This window comes from Coregonus clupeaformis, chromosome 33, assembly GCF_020615455.1.
Source record: "Coregonus clupeaformis isolate EN_2021a chromosome 33, ASM2061545v1, whole genome shotgun sequence".
NCBI classification, from domain to species: domain Eukaryota; kingdom Metazoa; phylum Chordata; class Actinopteri; order Salmoniformes; family Salmonidae; genus Coregonus; species Coregonus clupeaformis.
In genome coordinates, this window is record NC_059224.1 from 6,447,114 (window position 1) to 6,468,949 (window position 21,836).

Genomic DNA, 21,836 nt, shown 5'->3' on the forward strand with positions numbered 1-21,836 from the left:
GTGTGCCAAGCTTGTAGCGTCATACCCAAGAAGACTCGAGGCTGTAATTGCTGCCAAAGGTGCTTCAACAAAGTACTGAGTAAAGGGTCTGAATACTTATGTAAATGTCATATTTCCGTTTTTTTATTTTTATAGAATGGCAAAAAATCTAAAAACCTGTTTTTGCTTTGTCATTATGGGGTATTTGGTGTAGATTGATGGGGGGGGAACCATTTACTCAATTTTAGAATAAGGCTATAAAGTAACAAAATGTGGAAAAAGTCAAGGGGTCTGAATACTTTCCGAATGCACTGTAGATGGCCACACAATTGGAAACTCGCTCATGTGTGCGTAATAATGCACAACCCATGCATATACACTATATGAGAGAACATCAGTATTATTGAGGGGATCTAAACTTAACTGGGCTAATTGAAGACATCAAACCAGCCACAAATAAAGAAAGTGGCATGATAAATATGATAAGACTCTGAGTAAGACTTTCGGCAAGTGGTCAAGGCAACGGAAATGACTTTGTATCTGGCTTTTAAATGCACGCATGTTCACTCTTGTGTCACGTAAATCTCGTTATATTTTAATATCTAGGACTAATGTTTTAACTATGAATCCAGATGTGACATATTTCAACCCAGGCATTTGGCATCCTCATCTGAATGTGTGCCTATAGACCCAATTATCGGTCTGCTCAGCGTCAACCCCTCTGAGCCGCCGTGCACCTCGTGTGATTGTTGCGGTCAGAGGATATAGTCTACTCTTTTCTACAAGGTTTTGTTCAGAGTGCAAATGTATCTGGGATAGCTATAATGTTACTGCAAAAAATCGCCTCCATTCTGTATTGAACAGTATTGCGTTTTTAATCATATATTTAAGTAGCCTAAGGAAGAATGGGAATTGTTTCCCATGAAGACGAATTACGATACATCATGAAAATCGAGTGAGCATTTGATTTTCATTGAATTAACTCGATACACATTTGACCAGTATCGCTGCGCCAATGTAGTGACGGTCTTTCAAACTGCTGAAGTACTTCGCTGAGAGACTGGAGCGGTTGTTTCGCACTGAGTAGGTCGCTATGGAACGCGCACTATCCACAGAGCGAGCCGGTGATAAGGGTTGGTCGGGATTGCGCTAGTATATTGGAAATTCAAAACGATTTTGGAATAATAGTGAAGTGAAAGTAAGGACGCCGAGGATGCGAAATCTTCTTGGTAGAATACACGATGGAAAAACGCCTGCCATGAACGGTAAGAAAGGCACAAGCACTGCCGTTTTATGGTAATGAGGTTTCACGATTATCAAGTCGTTAGAATAACACATTGAAAAGTCAGGTAATTTGTCTAAACGTACTTTCTCATGCCCTTATTCATTGTAAGAAATGCATTACTATGTATAGTTGGTGCCAAAATACGTGTAGGCCTATATTTCAAGTTGGTCTTGATGTTAGATGGAATTACTCGTGTTGTTGTTTAGAATACTGCTGCATTCTGTTATTCTTCCCTCGCGCCGCCACCCTAGTCGCATTTGATACCAGGCTGTGCGTGCATGTGTCATGGATAGGCTACTGAAGCCTATATCAAGAAACATTCATTGAGATTCAGCAATCATGATCAAACATGACTGTGAGATAACGATATGCATTCAGCTTTTCAATTATTTAATTGAGATGTAAAGGTAAATGTATAGCTAGGCTTTTAATGGGACATGTGATTGTGGAATCAAATTGGACATGATTATTCTATTAGCATGACCCCAATGCAGATACATGGCTGTTATTGCATGATTAACGAAAATGTAGCCTATACATGAATGTAGCCTATACATGAATGCGCATGTTATTGATTATCTGGGCACATTTAAAATACTTTGGAGCCATCTGTGATATTAACCTGCACCAATTTTACACTCTGCTGTCCCTGTCAGTACACTACATGCATATTCAGGCGGCAGGTAGCCTAGTGGTTAGAGCGTTGATCTACTAACTCAAAGGTTGCTGGTTTGAGTCCCCGAGCAGACAAGGCTCTGTCGATGTGTCCTTGAGCAAGGCGCTTAACTCTAATTGCTCCTGTAAGGCGCTCTGGAAAAGGAATTGCTTGCATGGCTGGAATTTCTGCTTACCATTCATCCATCCTATTACATAGGATGTAGCCAACTTGGGAAAGCAACACTACTGGATGCGGTGTTTAGGGTACTTGCAGTATTCAGTAGTTCTTGAAAACGAATCCCCAGGCCACTACACATAATATGAATTGAGCTACTGCTGGGAAAATAAGTATTCTTATCCAAAGTGTGGGGTCATATGGTGAAAAGGATGGGTTCCATTTAGAGGTGTGGATAGAGAGAGCACTATTGAAAAGAAACACTGAACATGTGTTGGGTATTTATGTCACATTCATTTTGTTTCATTTGAAGCAAGTGCATGTAAAATAATTTTGTGACCTTGGGACTATAATGTTCTATTTGCACAAATCAAAGTTCTTAGATATTGAGCATCAAAGTTTTCACATCCAAGAACTAAGAACTGTTTTGTAGTGAATTCTTCTTTCAAAACCCATTAAAGTCCTCACCTTAAAGGTACCCAAAGTGCATAGAATCAAAATCCTGAGACATTTGTAAATCCGTTCTTTTAGTGGGGTGCAAACACAGATAGAACCTTATGGTTTTGAAATGTCAATCTGGGTTCAGCCATAAGGTTCTAGCTGGCACAGAATGTTACAATTATTTACATTTCAATAGAAAAGTACAGATATTTAATGATTAAATAAATAGAAAACCCTTTCTTATTTCTAATCCCATCATCAAATATATTGTTAATGTTCATCACACATTTGTTAAAGCGCTAGTTCACTAAAATGACAAATACACTATAGCCTATGGAGAACTAGTAACATTGCTAAACCTTAGCTCTGGATAAGTAAACTGATATGTTTTTCTCGTCCCTGACACCCAAAGTCAGTAAACTACTTTGTTAGTTATCAATAAAATGTGGTATGTTTGTAATTTTTGTGAAATAATCATTCCATGGAGGTTTTCATATTGATATAGAACAAGACAAAAACAGCAATACCTCTCCAATGGGCCTTAACCCTTTACACTCGTGGGAATTGGCCCTATATGGACATGGCTACATTGAAGGGTTTCTTACAGGTTTCTTACAGAAGGCAATTCAGATAAACAGATCGTATTTTTGGTGCACATAGAAAGGAGTCATGAGTGTATTCAGGTGCATGTGCCGCAGTTAATTTTCTTCACAATAGACAAACACGGGCTCATTCAGTTCAGAACAACCCAGGGTATGACGCCATGTCATCCTGTAACTGTACATTAAACATAGTGATCATAAACGTTGACATGAGTTTTATGATATGGAAATGTGAAGTGCACATTTGGACTCACGGGTGTTTGGCTTGCTTGTATGACATCAAAGCAGTATTTATTATAATCTTTCAAAATACATACACTTAGGTTGGAGTCAATAAAACTCGTTTATCAACCACTCCACAAATTTCTTGTTAACAAACTATAGTTTTGACAAGTCGGTTAGGACATCTACTTGGTGCATGACACGTCATTTTTCCAACAATTGTTTACAGACAGATTATTTCACTTATAATTCACTGTATCACAATTCCAGTGGGTCAGAAGTTTACATACACTAAGTTGACTGTGCCTTTAAACAGCTTGGAAAATTCCAGAAAATGATGTCATGGCTTTAGAAGCTTCTGATAGGCTAATTGACATCATTTGAGTCAATTGGAGGTGTACCGGTGGATGTATTTCAAGGCCTACCTTCAAACTCAGTGCCTCTTTGCTTGACATCATGGGAAAATCAAAAGAAATCAGCCAAAAAAATAATAATTGTAGACCTCCATAAATCTGGTTAATCCTTGGGAGAAATGTCCAAATGCCTGAAGGTACCATGTTAATCTGTACAAACAATAGTACGCAAGTATAAACACCATGGGACCACGCAGCCATCATACCGCTCAGGAAGGAGACTCGTTCTGTCTCCTAGAGATGAACGTACTTTGGTGCGAAAAGTTCAAATCAGGAGGGACTGGTGCACTTCACAAAATAGATGGCATTATGAGGAAGGAAAATTATGTGGCTATATTGAAGCAACATCTCAAGACATCAGTCAGGAAGTTAAAGCTTGGTCGCAAATGGGTCTTCCAAATGGACAATGACCCCAAGCATACTTCCAAAGTTGTGGCAAAATGGCTTAAGGACAACAAAGACAAGGTATTGGAGTGGCCATCACAAAGCCCTGACCTCAATCCTATAGAACATTTGTGGGCAGAACTGAAAAAGCATTTGCGAGCAAGGAGGCCTACAAACCTGACTCAGTTACACGAGCTCTGTCAGGAGGAATGTGCCAAAATTCACCCAACTTATTGTGGGAAGCTTGTGGAAGGCTACCCGAAACGTTTGACCCAAATTAAACAATTTAAAGGCAATGCTACCAAATACTAATTGAGTGTATGTAAACTTCTGACCCACTGGGAATGTGATGAAATAAATAAAAGCTGAAATAAATCATTCTCTCTACTATTATTCAGACATTTCACATTCTTAAAATAAAGTGGTGATCCTAACTGACCTAAGACAGGGAGTTTTTACTAGGATTAAATGTCAGGAATTGTGAAAAACTGAGTTTAAATGTATTTGGCTAAGGTGTATGTAAACTTCTGACTTCAACTGTACATAGAGTCCTCTTAATTTACAGCTTTTCTCTCACTCAGACAAAACATTTTTTGTCTAGTTGCCCAATTACTGGGAGGGATGGGGGGCAACTTCTTGTCACGTGCAGTGCTCAAGTTCATAATGTCTGTCAGTCAAAACCCATACAGCGCTGTGAAGCGCAGCGCCAGAGCTCTGATGTCATGTATAGCATGTTACTGTACAGCCACTGCGTGCCAATTTAGGCGTTTATCAGTGCCCAAATCTGCCATTTTCAACCCGAATACGGGTACGAGTGTAAAAGGCTGTGAGGCACCAGTATTCATTTGTTTTTACCATAAAGAGCTTAAGTGATGGCCATTCTTCTGAAAAAGTGGTGAAAAACATCTAAGTAATTGCAAAACAGGACCAGAACCTATGATATGAATAATCAAGGATTTGGGACAATAAGGTTCTATATGCAAAATGTATGGTTTTGAGATAATTAGTATTTTTCAAGTTCCAGATCTCAGAACTGTTTTGTGATGTCTTCCTCTTTCATGACTCAATAAGTATATCACCTTACTTACAATTACTTTTGATTGACAACCCAGCATTGTGTGATGTTTGCGCAGATAGAACTTTCCATTTTCCCCACAAATTTTTGGGACTTTTTCACAAATCTGACATATCTCACGTGAAGGACCCCCTAAAGAGCAATGCTCTATGTGGCTAACTCATTTTTGACCAAAATGTCAGATAGAACCTTATAGTCACAAGGTCTCAATTTGTGCAGTTTGGATAAATGTAATGCGGTTTTTAAAGAAGATTGGCAACTAGCTACAGTACCAGTCAAAAGTTTGGACACATCTACTCATTCAAAGGTTTTTCTTTATTTGTACTATTTTCTACATTGTATAATAATAGTGAAGACATCAAAACTATTAAATAACACATGGAATCATGTAGTAACCAAAAAAGATTCTTCAACCTAGCCACCCTTTGCCTTGATGACAGCTTTGCACAATCTTGGCATTCTCTCAACCAGCTTCATGAGGTAGTCACCTGGAATGCATTTCAATTAACAGGTGTGCCTTGTTCAAAGTTAATTTGTGGAATTTCTTTCCTTCTTAATGCGTTTGAGCCAATCAGTTGTGTTGTGACAAGATAGGGGTGGTATACAGAAGATAGCCCTATTTGGTAAAAGACCAAGTCAATATTATGGCAAGTCCATATTATGGCAATGATTCCATATGTGTTATTTCATCGTTTTGATGTCTTCACTATTATTCTACAGTGTGCTTGCCCTGTCTAACAACAGGGTCGTTGGTTCAAGCCATGCCCTGGCTTTTTCTCCCCCTCAATTGCTGTATGTCTACAACAGAAATGCAGTAGTAGTGTTGCTTCAGAGAGATGACATTGTGTTCTCCAGATGTGCATACTCTTGAATAGGCGGCAATGAAATATGTATTTTGGCTTGGCAACCAAGTGAGGTGCAGTACTGTTTTTTTTTTTTTTTACCATAAAGTTTCTAGTTAACCTCTACAGGATCGGTTGAGCTAACGTGCGCTAATGTGATTAGCATGACTGTTGTAAGTAACAGCAAACTTTCCAGGACATAGACATGTCTTATATGGGCAGAAAGCTTAAATTATTGTTAATCTAACTGCACTGTCCAATTTACAGTAGCTATTACAGTGAAAAAAATACCATGCTATTTTTTGAGGAGAGTGCACAACAAAAAAATTTTTACGGCAACTGATTTGATACATTCACCTCTGAAGGTAAATAATGTACTTACATTCAGTAATCTTGTTCTGATTTGTGATCCTAAGTGTCCCAGAGATAAAATGTACCATAGTTTTGTTTGATAAAATCAATTTTTATATTCAAATGTAGGAACTGGGTTCTACAGTTTGAACCCCTGCTGTCTCTGGCTCCACACCCACCCCGCCCGGCCATCTAGATGTGTGAAAGTTAGTGTATAAGCTAATGATCCATCATGTATGACATTCCTGGGAGTGTGTAAACTTACATTTTGTATTACCATATCATTGTTGTATGTTCTCTATAGTTATGTACTTGAAAATGTATCAATTGACCATTTCGGCACATTTGGCCAGACTTGAAACAAAATAGTCCAGTATTGCAACGCTTCACTGGATCAACTTTGCACACACACTGCTGCCATCTAGTGGCCAAAATCTACATTGCGCCTATACTGCAATATTATATTGTGGTATATGATGGAACAAAAAAATTAATAGAAAACACATGTTTTTTTGTTTGTATTATTTTTTACCAGATCTAATGTGTTATATTCTCCTACATTAATTTCACATTTCTACAAACTTCACAGTGTTTCCTTTTAAATGGTATCAAGAATATGCATATCCTTGCTTCAGGTCCTGAGCTACAGGCAATTAGATTTGCGTATGTCATTTTAGGCAAAAATTGAAAAAAAGGGTCAGATCATTAAGAGGTTAAGACGTTGACTTTCCCAGTATTTCCATGCCATGCAGTCACAAGTTCAAGAATGTGTGAATAACATGTTGTCCAAATCTACAGTGCTAGTTCTAAGATAGTTCTAAAACTGCTCCTAGATCCTCAGTCCTGCCAGAGCTGCGTGTGAAGTCAGTCCACAGCGGTCAGTCTGTGTGAAGTGGTTTACAGAGGCACCGCCAACAATAGGCTAACCCTAATACCTGTGCTGTGCAGTCAGGACCACTTAACTCCCTCTGTGGTGGAGCTAGCTGGTCATGGCTAGGGCTCACTACCACGTCACAGCAGGCAGGCCATGCAGAGGGAAGGGATCCTAGCTGTAGGGCTCACTGCTAAGCCCATTGTCTGCTGTTTAAGAGATGGCCTTTGCCCCACAGGGATTAGAGACATGCCCCTAATTGACTTACTATTAACCATTTCACACTACGGCTGGGCGATATAGCCAAATATAATATCACAGTATAACAAAAAATTGGACGGTATGATGGTATATTATGTTTTTGAATAACACAAGTTCTAAATTTACTTTATGAGTAGTGCGTGACCCTAGGGTGGCAACATATACATTCTAAGTGATTTCAATGGGGCTTTCTCCATTCTGATTGTTTTATACTGTTCAATTCAACTTCAACCAAAAATCATTTTCTGCATTTTCATCAATTTATAATTTTTGGCTACATTGAATGTATTCTCTTAGCTACTTCATGTAGCTAACATATTCAGGCTTTGCATATTCCTCGGTATACCGCCCAGCCCTATTTCACACTATACCTCCCACGAGCACACTCCAACGCCATGGTGATGTCACGATCGTCTGAAGGAGCGGACCAATACGCAGCGCGTGGAGTGAACATGATGACTTTATTTAATTAAAGCAACCACGAAAAACAACAAATGACGATACGTGAAGTCCTCTGTGACACCGACAGAACATACAACACTGGAACAGGAACAATAACCCACAAAACAAAGGTGAAAACTGACAGTTTAAATATGGCTCCCAATCAGAGATAACGAGCCGACAGCTGACACTCGTTACCTCCGATTGGGAGTCATTGACTACAACATACAACCACCTAGAAAAACAACCCACAGACCTGCAAACATAGAAATACACCCGACAGAACTACCAACATAGAAAAACACCCAAATCCCCAACAAAACAACATACACTCTAGCTCACATACAAAAGTCCTAGAGCCAGAGTGTCACAGTACCCCCCTAAAGGTGCGAACTCCGGGCGCACCAACATCAGGACTAGGGGAGGGTCTGGGTGGGCGTCTGTCCACGGTGGCGGCTCTGGCCCCGGTCGTGATCCCCACCCCACCACAGTCACAACCTGCTTCGGTAGCCTCCTCCCAATGACCACCCTCCAACTAACCCCACCTGGACTAAGGGGCAACACCGGACTAAGGGGCAGCATCGGCCTAAGGGGCAGCACCGGGATAAGGGGGCAGCACCGGTATAAGGGGCAGCACCGGAACAAGGGGCAGCACCGGGCTAAGAGGGCAGCACCGGACTACGGGGCAGTACCGGACAAGGGGCAGCACCGGGCCAAGGGGCAGCACCGGACTAAGGGGCAGCACCGGACTACGGGGCAGTACCGGACTAAAGGGCAGTACCGGACTAAGGGGGCAGTACCAGGCTAAGGGACAGCACCAGGATAAGGGACAGCACCAGGATAAGGAGCAACACCGAGCTAAGGGGCAGCACCTGACTAAATGGCGGATCCTGGCTGGCTGGCTCTGGCGGATCCTGGCTGGCTGGCGGATCCTGGCTGGACGGCTCTGGCGGATCCCCGGCTGGACGGCTCTGGCGGATCCTGGCTGGACGGCTCATGGCTGGCTGACGGATCTGGCTGCTCATGGCTGACTGACGGATCTGGCTGCTCATGGCTGGCTGACGGATCTGGCTGCTCATGGCTGGCTGACGGATCTGGCTGCTCATGGCTGGCTGACGGATCTGGCTGCTCATGGCTGGCTGACGGATCTGGCTGCTCATGGCTGGCTGACGGATCTGGCTGCTCGTGGCTGGCTGACGGATCTGGCTGCTCATGGCTGGCTGACGGATCTGGCTGCTCATGGCCGACTGACGGATCTGGCTGATCCTGTCTGGCGGAAGGCTCTGGCTGATCCTGTCTGGCAGAAGGCTCTGGCTGATCCTGTCTGGCAGAAGGCTCTGGCTGATCCTGTCTGGCAGAAGGCTCTGGCTGATCCTGTCTGGCGGAAGGCTCTGGCTGATCCTGTCTGACGGAAGGCTCTAGCGGCTCCGGTCTGGCGGGACGGCTCTGATGGCTCATGGCAGACGGGCGGCTTTGCAGGCTTAGGGCAGACGGGCAGTTCAGGCCCCCGTTGGGCAGATGGCAGACTCTGGCCGTCTGAGGCGCATCGTAGGCCTGGTGCATGGTGCCGGAACAGGAGGTACCGGGCTGAGGACACGCATCTCAGGGCTAGTGCGGGGAGAAGCAACAGGGCATGCTGGACCCTGGGGACGCACCGTAGGCCTGATGCGTGGTGCCGGAACTGGAGGTACCGGGCTGAGGACACGCATCTCAGGGCTAGTGCGGGGAAGCAGCAACAGGGCATGCTTGGCCCTGGGGACGCACCGTAGGCCTGATGCGTGGTGCCGGAACTGGAGGTACCGGGCTGAGGACACGCATCTCAGGGCTAGTGCGGGGAGTCGGAACAGGGCATGCTGGACCCTGGGGACTCCCATAACGCCTAGTGCGGGGAGCCGGAACAGGGCATGCTGGACCCTGGGGACTCACCTCACGCCTAGTGCGGAGAGCAGGAACAGGCCGGGCGGGGCTGGCGACGCGCACCGTATCCCTGGTGCGAGTGGCCGGAACAGGCCGGGCCGGGCTGGCGAAGCGCACCGTATCCCTGGTGCGTGGAGTAGGAACAGGCCGGGCTGGGCTGGCGGCGCACCGTATCCCTGGTGCGTGGAGTAGGAACAGGCCGGGCTGGGCTGGCGAAGCGCACCGTATCCCTGGTGCGTGGAGTAGGAACAGGCCGGGCTGAGCTGGCGACGCGCACCGCATACTTGGTGCGTATGGCAGGAACAGGCCGAACCGGGCTGGCGACGCGCACCTTACACTTAGTGCGAGGGACCGGAACAGGCCGCACCGTCACGGGGAACACACACTACTGGCTGCACCTCGGGACTAGGAACGGGCCGGACCGAACTGGTTACACACCCCAGTACCTCACGCCGTGCCTCAACACCTTCCTTCCCTGCTTTACCCAGTAGCCCCCTTGACCTGGTAGCCCACTGAATCCGTCCCTTCTCTGCCTCCGTCAGCCCCCCTTAACCTGGCAGCCCTCTGACTCTGCCTTGTGGCAGCCTCCTGCTGCTCCGTCGCCCAAGCCATGTGCCCCCCAAAAATTTCTTGGGGTTGCCTCTCGTCCTTCCGACGTTGGCTCTGCCGACGCCGTTGCTCCTCTCTCCGTCGCCTCTCCTCTGTTTCGGCTCCATGGACGGCGATCCATGCCGTCCAGGATTTCTTCCCACGTCCAGGACCCTTTACCGTCCAACAGTTCCTCCCATGTCCAGACCCTTTGCTCCTGGACGCGCTGCTTGGTCCTTTTTTGGTGGGTTATTCTGTCACGATCGTCTGAAGGAGCGGACCAATACGCAGCGCGTGGAGTGAACATGATGACTTTATTTAATTAAAGCAACCACGAAAAACAACAAATGACGATACGTGAAGTCCTCTGTGACACCGACAGAACATACAACACTGGAACAGGAACAATAACCCACAAAACAAAGGTGAAAACTGACAGTTTAAATATGGCTCCCAATCAGAGATAACGAGCCGACAGCTGACACTCGTTACCTCCGATTGGGAGTCATTGACTACAACATACAACCACCTAGAAAAACAACCCACAGACCTGCAAACATAGAAATACACCCGACAGAACTACCAACATAGAAAAACACCCAAATCCCCAACAAAACAACATACACTCTAGCTCACATACAAAAGTCCTAGAGCCAGAGTGTCACAGGTGACACGGCTGCATGTAGACCACAGCTCAAATCTCAAGGATGTAGAGGTGGTGGAGTGGTTAACAGACAAAGAGACCAGAGCTTAATTCCGCCATTTTACAAGGAAGCTGATTGCTTTTTATTGCACAACATCTGTATTGGTAAATGTATGTCACTATGTTTATGTTTTTCAAATTAATCCCTCCCCCTTCTCCCAATCTGTATACTGGGAGCCCCTGTACATACACCTTAAATACAACAGCTCTGTAAATATACACTTATTCTTATGATTGTATTCTAATGACAACATTAAAATCACTCTCGTGAGGATGCTTGATTCCTTGTGCAGGAACAACACATATATCATTATTGGTTTATTTAATATGAAAAGTTTTGCGGGTTGGGTTGGATGGTGCTCTGGCGCAGGCCTTTGGGCTCATTGTAATAATACCTCTCTAAGCAGCCCCTGGGCTGGGCCTCTCAGAGGATCTGCTGGCTATAAATAATGGCACATATGTCACCATTCTTCTGACTGACGCACACTAAGCCCCATTCTTAGCTGCCTGCACACTACACAGGACGCACAGTGTGTGTTTGTGTAGGGGATTGGGAGGTGACATCTCTCTATCTCTTCATCCTCCTCTTCATATTACTCCTGGTTGTATCACCTCTCTGCCTCGCTGGTGTTTTCTTCCTCTCTCACTAAGCTTGCCCTCTCTGCTCTCCCTCCATCCTCTCCCCTCCCACCCAGCTTGCCCTCTCTGCCTCGCTACGCTCTCCCTCCATCCCCTCTCCTCCTCTCCCCTCCCACCCATCTTGCACTCCTGACTGGCAGACTCTTGACCTGCCAGAGAAAGAGGTTATTGACACTTTGTTTTGCCAAATATATTTTCAGAGAATTTTACACACCCGTCAGCATAAGGAAACAACAGCATCGCCGTGGGACATATAAAGACTGCTTGCTGTGCTGAGCACTAAAACCATGAAAATAGCTTTACAGTCTTAAAGAGATACTTCAGGACTTTGGCAATGAGGCTATAGAGAGTTAACTCTTTCCTCAAAGGTGTCAACATCTCCTACTGTATACTGTATACTGTACATGAAGCATTTATAACACCTTTGATACTGCAACACCCATAAAGCTGTCATAACTGGTTCCATAAAGGTGTCATAACTTGGTCCATAAAGGTGTCATAACTGGTTCCATAAAGCTGTCATAACTGGTTCCATAAAGGTGTTATAACTGGTTCCATAAAGGTGACATAACTGGTTCCATAAAGCTGTCATAACTGGTTCAATAAAGGTGTCATAACTGGTTCCATAAAGGTGTCATAACTGGTTCCATAAAGGTGTCATAACTGGTTCCATAAAGGTGTCATAACTGGTTCCATAAAGGTGTCATAACTGGTTCCATAAACATTTACATTTTAGTCATTTAGCAGACGCTCTTATCCAGAGCGACTTACAGTTAGTGAGTGCATACATTATTTTATTTTTCATACTGGCCCCCCGTGGGAATTGAATCCACAACCCTGGCGTTGCAAACGCCATGCTCTACCAACCAATCTACATCCCTGCCGGCCATTCCCTCCCCTACCCTGGACGACGCAGGGCCAATTATGCGCCACCCCATGGGTCTCCCGGTCGCGGCCGGCTACGACAGAGCCTGGATTCAAACCAGGATCTCTAGTGGCACAGCTAGCACTGCGATGCAGTGCCTTAGACCACTGTGCCACTCAGGAAACCAAGGTGTCATAACTGGTTCCATAAAGGTGTCATACCTGGTTCCATAAAGGTGTCATACCTGGTTCCATAAAAGTGTCATAACTGGTTCCATAAAGGGTGTTATGAATTCCTTATGTACATTCCCTTCCAATAAAGAGCTTAAAGCTAGAAGCCACTCCGACATTGCTCGTCCTAATATTTGTATATTTCTTAATGCCATTATTTTACTTTTAGATTTGTGTGTATTGTTGTGTATTGTTAGATACTACTGCACTGTTGGCACTAGGAGCACAAGCATTTCGCTGCACCCGCAATAACATCTACTAAATATGTGTATGTGACCAATACAATTTGATTTTATTTGATTTGAAGTGTTACCGTTATAGCAAAGCTTCCACAAATAACAAACAGTGGTGCCATCTTATAGCAACCAACAACTGGCTTAATATTCATGTCATCCATCTCCTTCAGCAACTTGGCGTCTATTTCAAAAGAGAGCGACAACATCGCCCAATGTTTATTGAGCCACCTTACAGATCCTTTCATATCCATGCATGGCAGTGGAGGCTCATAATAATGGCTGGAACGGAGCAAATGGAACGGCATCAAACATGGAAATCATGTGTTTGATGTATTTGATACCATTCCACCTATAACGCTCCAGCCATTACCATGAGCCCGTCCTCCCCAACTAAGGTGCCACCAACCTCCTGTGATACACGGTGCTTGTATTGTATGTTGTTAGGCATCATTGATTTGCCATGGTGCACATTAGCCATAGTGTAGAAATTAAATCCTCACTTCATTTTAACTCTCTGAAGTGTTTCATGCTGTTAAGATGAATATTATCGGTAGGATGTGTTCAGTCTTATCCCTGGGTTGAGTGTTGGTTGATGCTGTCTTCTGGTGATCTGAGTGCCCTCACTTTTGCCTGCCAGTGGAGGCTGCTAGCCTGAGTGTCAGTCAGAGCACCAAAGGCATTAGGCTAAAAGGACTAAAAGGCTCAAGAGATGAAAGCTCCTCTGCACAGCACAGACATGCACTGCACTCAACTATATAGGCCTAGCCTGGACTCCCTGCCTGTCTTATTCCTGATGTCAGACAAGACAAGACAAGTCAAGACAAGACAAGTCAAGACAAGACAGCAGCAAGTCTCATTTGTTGTTACAACCACTGCAATGTCCCCTCATCAGCCATTGATTCTGTCCTTGGACCAGCAGCATCCCTAAAGCTGGGATTAAATGGTCACGCCTGACAGCCCCTCCATTTTTTTAATCACCCAGTGAACAAAACATGCATGGGTGGAACACGGTGTTCTATCAAAAGGGACAGAAGAGTAGTTTAGACTGGTCCCAGATCAGTCGTGTCAAATCCTATGGTCAATATCACGTGTTTGCATCAGAAACAAATCTGGGACCAAGCTAGGTTTGGCTTGTCCCTCAGGGTGGAAGTAGGAAGTACTGCGACTTCCTCTGAGTCACACAGAGGTGAAAGTAATGAGCCTTCTGGTGAGGGTTCAGCTGGCAGTAATGCGTGCCACTTACCCAAACAGACCTATGCCCAGCTTAGTCATGTTGTCAATTTTTGCTCAGTTGTGGAGGTAAACACAGATCTATTGAACTGATAAACAAAGGGCAAGTTTTATTGCAAAAGAACCGGTCCCAAATGGTTTGTTGTGGCGGGTACGGCTAACCCCTCCATCGACATATTTGAAGAATGCACTGTGATTAGGTACTTTGATTTGGGTCGGTTCCTAAAGATTAGGGTGGATCATTCACTGGACAAAAATTGGTTGTTGGGAATCAGAATTTTTTGGGCCATTTATAAATAGTGTATGGATTTGTCATTGTGGTATGTAGTCTTAGTTAAATTGCAGCCAATCAAAGCAAAATAGGACAAAACGTCATAAATTCACTCTCACTCTCAAGCCTGTCTGTGCAAAGCCAAAGTGGGCCCAAAGCCAAATCCACTGCTCATGTATTTAGTTATTCCTGATTCTCTGATCCCTCTCTCCTATGGACTATCCAATCCTGTCACTGACAGGTCAGCACTTAACGAGTTAGAAACCAACAGGATTATAAACTGAACAATATACCCAGACATATCTTCTCTGGTCCTCTTTAGTTGTTTTGTCAGGGAAAATGTGTGGCTGTATGATACAGGCCTGGCAGCCTGCATTGCCTGTCTTGGTAATTGATTAAGATATAATATTTGCTTTGTGAAGCCTCTCAGTCCTCCAGTGTATGTAGTGCTGCTTTCTTTTAGCAGCACACATTCCATCACACCGTTTACACACCAGGCTATATAAATTACTTCTCTGCATCAGAAGCACTGAGTGTCTCTGGAAATTGATTTCAAACAATGTCAGAAATTCTTCAGAGACGTAGTACAGGTACTTTTCAATTGTTATCTGTTAAATTGAAATATGTCTGTACATGCCTGAAATAGCTTGGAACATTTGAGAGACATAGACACACAGTGCACACTTAACGCAATAATATTTCAAGTAAACTGCTGCCTACATATTCTCTAAATATGATTCACGTTTTGCATATCAGAGTTGTAACCTGAGGTATTTGTCTCTCTTGTTAGCTCTGGTGGGACACTTAAGATGGCCGGCGATGGTAAAAACATAAAAATAGAGAAATTGAGCTGTGTGTCTCTCTTAGCTGCCAGAGAAGAAGCCCTGTGTCAGCTCTTCCCTGAAATTAAACAAGTCTAAGCCACAGATTTACGGCGAGCTTCAGTTGGCCATTGTGTAATTTTCGAAAGATTCATTTCGCAACGAGGGCCAGACCTCAGCCGCTCAATGACCCTGCTCATTTATGAGCTCTATATGCCCGTGCAGAGATAGACAGACACCCAAGGCTTAAAGAATAGAGGGAGGGACAGACAGACTGACTGACACAGAGAGAGAAAGAGAGAAAGAGACACACTGCAAAGAGAGCAAACAAAATAAATAAATATGCCATTTAGCAGACGCTTTTATCCAAAGCGACTTACAGTCATGCGTGCATACATTCTTTTTTTTTTGTGTATGGGTGGTCCCGGGGATCGAACCCACTACCTTGGCGTTACAAGCGCCGTGCTCTACCAGCTGAGCTACAGAGGACCACAAGGAGGTGCAGAGTGAGATAAAGAGGAGGCACTGAGAGCATCAACGTGAGAAAGAACCTAACTCGTGAAACATTGAGCAACATATGATGAGAAAGAAACAGAGAGAGATGATGAAAAAAGAGAGCGTGGAAGAGGAGAGATAGGAAGAGAATGATAGATAAAAGAATAATAAAAAATAGATGAGAACAAGAACATAGGCTGCAGAGAGTGAGAGCTGGGGAATGAGCAGGAAGTAGGGGGAAGAAAGAGAGGAGTGTTACTCATCCTTGCACAAGAGGCTCTCATTAACACAGGGCCCTATCTGAGTGGGGGTACTGTGTCCGTGTCAGTGTGCCACAGCTGACCCGCTCTCTCTCTGCCACACGCTGTGCCATGCCCCTTGAGCCATTTCCTGGCTTGCTGCAACACCTCAGCATGCTGAGTGACTGTGATCTGAATGTGAAAGGAGATGCTTAAGGAGACCACACCTCCACGTGAACGCTCTCTCTGTCTCATTTCAATTCAATTCAATTTCAATTTAAGGGCTTTATTGGCATGGGAAACGTGTGTTAACATTGCCAAAGCAAGTGAAGTAGATAGTAAACAAAAGTGAAATAAACAATAAATATTAACAGTAAACATTACACTCAGAAGTTCCAAAAGAATAAAGACATTTCAAATGTCATATTATGTATATATACAGTGTTGTAACAATGTGCAAATAGTTAAAGTACAAATGGGAAAATAAATAAACATAAATATGGGTTGTATCTCTCTCTCTCTCTCTCTCTCTCTCTCTCTCTCTCTCTCTCCTCTCTCTCTCTCTCTCTCTCTCTCTCTCTCTCTCTCTCTCTCTCTCTCTCTCTCTCTCTCTCTCTCTCTCTCTCTCTCTCTCTCTCTCTCTCTCTCTCTCTCTCTCTCTCTCTCTCTCTCTCTCTCTCTCTCTCTCTCTCTGTCTCTCTGCCACCCCAGTGCTTTAGAATGCTGGGTGATTAACTCTACAGTGAGGGAAAAAAGTATTTGATCCCCTGCTGATTTTGTACGTTTGCCCACTGACAAAGCCATGATCAGTCTATAATTTTAATGGTAGGTTTATTTGAACAGTGAGAGACAGAATAACAACAACAAAATCCAGAAAAACGCATGTCAAAAATGTTATGAATTGATTTGCATTTTAATGAGGGAAATAAGAATTTGACCCCTCTGCAAAACATGACTTAGTACTTGGTGGCAAAACCCTTGTTGGCAATCACAGAGACATTTCTTGTAGTTGGCCACCAGGTTTGCACACATCTCAGGAGGGATTTTGTCCCACTCCTCTTTGCAGATCTTCTCCAAGTCATTAAGGTTTCGAGGCTGACGTTTGGCAACTCGAACCTTCAGCTCCCTCCACAGATTTTCTATGGGATTAAGGCCTGGAGACTGGCTAGGCCACTCCAGGACCTTAATGTGCTTCTTCTTGAGCCACTCCTTTGTTGCCCTTGGCCATGTGTTTTGGGTCATTGTCATGCTGAAATACCCATCCATGACCCATTTTCAATGCCCTGGCTGAGGGAAGGAGGTTCTCACCCAAGATTTGACGGTACATGGTCCTGTCCATCGTCCCTTTGATGCGGTGAAGTTGTCCTGTCCCCTTAGCAGAAAAACACCCCCAAAGCATAATGTTTCCACCTCCATGTTTGACGGTGGGGATGGTGTTCTTGGCGTCATAGGCAGCATTCCTCCTCCTCCAAACACGGCGAGTTGAGTTGATGCCAAAGAGCTCGATTTTGGTCTCATCTGACCACAACACTTTCACCCAGTTCTCCTCTGAATCATTCAGATGTTCATTGGCAAACTTCAGACGGGCCTGTATATGTGCTTTCTTGAGCAGGGGGACCTTGCGGGCGCTGCAGGATTTCAGTCCTTCACGGCGTAGTGTGTTACCAATTGTTTTCTTGGTGACTATGGTCCCAGCTGCCTTGAGATCATTGACAAGAGCCTCCTGTGTAGTTCTGGGCTGATTCCTCACCGTTCTCGTGATCATTGCAACTCCACGAGGTGAGATCTTGCATGGAGCCCCAGGCAGAGGGAGATTGACAGATATTTTGTGTTTCTTCCATTTGCGAATAATCGCACCAACGGTTGTCACCTTCTCACCAAGCTGCTTGGCTTGGTGTAAATTAAGAGGACTCTATGTACAGTTGAAGTCGGAAGTTTACATACACCTTAGCCAAATACATTTAAACTCAGTTTTTCACAATTCCTGACATTTAATCCTAGTAAAAACTCCCTGTCTTAGGTCAGTTAGGATCACACTTTATTTTAAGAATGTGAAATGTCTGAATAATAGTAGAGAGAATGATTTATTTAAGCTTTTATTTCTTTCATCACATTCCCAGTGGGTCAGAAGTTTACAATTAGTATTTGGTAGCATTGCCTTTAAATTGTTTAACTTGGGTCAAACGTTTCGGGTAGCCTTCCACAAGCTTCCCACAATAAGTTGGGTGAATTTTGGCCCATTCCTCCTGACAGAGCTGCTGTAACTGAGTCAGGTTTCTAGGCCTCCTTGCTCGCACACGCTTTTTCAGTTCTGCCCATACATTTTCTATAGGATTGAGGTCAGGGCTTTGTGATGGCCACTCCAATACCTTGACTTTGTTGTCCTTAAGCCATTTTGCCACAACTTTGGAAGTATTCTTGGGGTGAATGTGGCACCCTCCCAAGGATGAACCAGACTTGTGGAGGTCTACCGTTTTTCTTCTGAGGTCTTGGCTGATTTCTTTTGATTTTCCCATGATGTCAAGCAAAGAGGCACTGAGTTTGAAGGTAGGCCTTGAAATACATCCACAGGTACACCTCCAATTGAATCAAATTACGTCAATTAGCCTATCAGAAGCTTCTAAAGCCATGACATCATTTTCTGGAATTTTCCAAGCTGTTTAAAGGCACAGTCAATTTAGTGTATGTAAACTTCTGACCCACTGGAATTGTGATACAGTGAATTATAAGTGAAATAATCTGTCTGTAAACAATTGTTGGAAAAATTACTTGTGTCATGCACAAAGTAGATGTCCTAACCGACTTGCCAAAACTATAGTTTGTTGACAAGAAATTGGTGGAGTGGTTGAAAATATGAGTTATAATGACTCCAACCTAATTGTATGTAAACTTCTGACTTCAACTGTACGTGACAGGCAGCTTGTGGAATTTATGAATATTACTCACTCAATTATTATCTGTTACAGTAGTAGCCCATATTATGCATGTTGTTATGTAGACCAAGTAGAATATGTTGGCTACAATAGCCCAAAGCAGGGAAAAAGGGAAAGTCTGTTATTTGCCTATATTTTAGACATAGCATTTTCCTTATGGGACAGGGAGCTAAGTAATAGTCTTATTACTAATACTGTTTACAGTTGGAACAAAAAGTTAATGTTCTGGAAATTACACACACTCACATAAAAACACATGCACTCACTCACTCACTCACACACACACACACACACACACACACACACACACACACACACACACACACACACACACACACACACACACACACACACACACACACACACACACACACACACACACACACACACACACACACACACACACACACACACAAACACACAGCTGTGTCCCAGAGGATCAGTATAACAGCTTTGGGAGTGTGTAGTGGAAGGGAGAGCAGCAGGGTAGCATGGTTCTGCTGCTAATGCTAGAATACTGGAACTCAGCATGGGTCTCCTGCAGATAAGCGGGACATCTAGTCTTTGATAACTCTATATAACACCCGATATCAGGCAATTATAAAACGACTGCCCAAAAGGTCAAGACTGGGTTTGTTTTAAAATTACTCGCCTGCTTTGATAACGCTCTCATCTTACATTAAGCTTTTATATCGGGGAGCTATGTGGCAAGACATGTTGTTTGGCAATTATTGGATTTCTAAAAGTCGCAGATACACTCTTAAAAGCACGCACAAACACACACACACACACACACACAACCAAATACACACACACACACACACACAAATACACACACACACACACCCTTGTGATGTACTGTATGAATAGTGCTGTTAGAGCACCTCCCTCAAACAACAATCCAACTTTGGCTTCTTGGCAACTGCATCGGCCCTTATTATCCTAACTGTCTGGTAACTCGAGCGGTTTGTAAAGTGGATATCTCCTAAGGGAATAGCTGTATGATTTCAACCCTTCCCCTCAGGGTAGAAGCAGGCAGACCTTGGCAGTGTTTAGGCTGGGGAATAATGCTGTAACCTCCCACTGCTCTAGTGGCATTTTACACCTGTCAGAGATGCTTAGAGCCTTTAGATGGTTCTGTTCTCTCTCCACATGTCCACATGTCCATGATTCACCCTGTTCTGTTCTCTCTCCACATGTCCACATGTCCATGATTCACCCTGTTCTGTTCTCTCTCCACATGTCCACATGTCCATGATTCACCCTATTCTGTTCTCTCTCCACATGTCCACATGTCCATGATTCACCCTGTTCTGTTCTCTCTTCACATGTCCACATGTCCATGATTCACCCTGTTCTGTTCTCTCTTCACATGTCCACATGTCCATGATTCACCCTGTTCTGTTCTCTCTCCACATGTCCACATGTCCATGATTCACCCTGTTCTGTTCTCTCTCCACATGTCCACATGTCCATGATTCACCCTGTTCTGTTCTCTCTTCAAATGTCCACATGTCCATGATTCAACCTGTTCTGTTCTCTCTCCACATGTCCACATGTCCATGATTCACCCTGTTCTGTTCTCTCTTCACATGTCCACATGTCCATGATTCACCCTGTTCTGTTCTCTCTCCACATGTCCACATGTCCATGATTCACCCTGTTCCGTTCTCTCTCCACATGTCCACATGTCCATGATTCACCCTGTTCTGTTCTCTCTCCACATGTCCACATGTCCATGATTCACCCTGTTCTGTTCTCTCTTCACATGTCCACATGTCCATGATTCACCCTGTTCTGTTCTCTCTTCACATGTCCACATGTCCATGATTCACCCTGTTCTGTTCTGTCTTCACATGTCCACATGTCCATGATTCACCCTGTTCTGTTCTCTCTTCACATGTCCACATGTCCATGATTCACCCTGTTCTGTTCTCTCTTCAAATGTCCACATGTCCATGATTCAACCTGTTCTGTTCTCTCTTCACATGTCCACATGTCCATGATTCACCCTGTTCTGTTCTCTCTTCACATGTCCACATGTCCATGATTCACCCTGTTCTGTTCTCTCTTCACATGTCCACATGTCCATGATTCACCCTGTTCTGTTCTCTCTTCACATGTCCACATGTCCATGATTCACCCTGTTCTGTTCTCTCTTCACATGTCCACATGTCCATGATTCACCCTGTTCTGTTCTCTCTTCACATGTCCACATGTCCATGATTCACCCTGTTCTGTTCTCTCTTCACATGTCCACATGTCCATGATTCACCCTGTTCTGTTCTCTCTTCACATGTCCACATGTCCATGATTCACCCTGTTCTGTTCTCTCTTCACATGTCCACATGTCCATGATTCACCCCGTTCTGTTCTCTCTCCACATGTCCATGATTTACCCCGTTCTGTCCCCTCTCCATGTGGCACCGCGTGACCTTGTCCTCAGCCATTGTATGGGATGAGCGGCCTCAGTACGTTTGGTTCCTCCTGGTCCAGTGGCAGCATGTTGTGTTAACTTCATTACAAGAATCATCTCATTCAACCGTGTAGCAGAACTTGGCTCATGAAAAAGCAGGATTGTAAAAAAAAAAAATAGGTAATGATAACGTTTTCTCAACAAACAGATACAATTCTTTGGCAATAACGCTAAAACACTTACTATTAAAGGAA

At 44.1% G+C, this 21,836-nt stretch overlaps 1 protein-coding gene across 1 annotated transcript in view; it reads left to right on the forward strand.

The window, feature by feature from the left end:
* Positions 1-753: 753 nt before the first annotated feature.
* LOC121548568 (leucine-rich repeat and fibronectin type-III domain-containing protein 2-like) overlaps positions 754-21,836 on the forward strand; it is a 125,868-nt gene continuing 104,785 nt past the window's right edge. The window contains exon 1 of the mRNA XM_041860039.2: positions 754-1,244. The gene's annotated coding sequence lies outside the window, so the exon portion shown is untranslated. The remainder of the gene's footprint in view (positions 1,245-21,836) is intronic.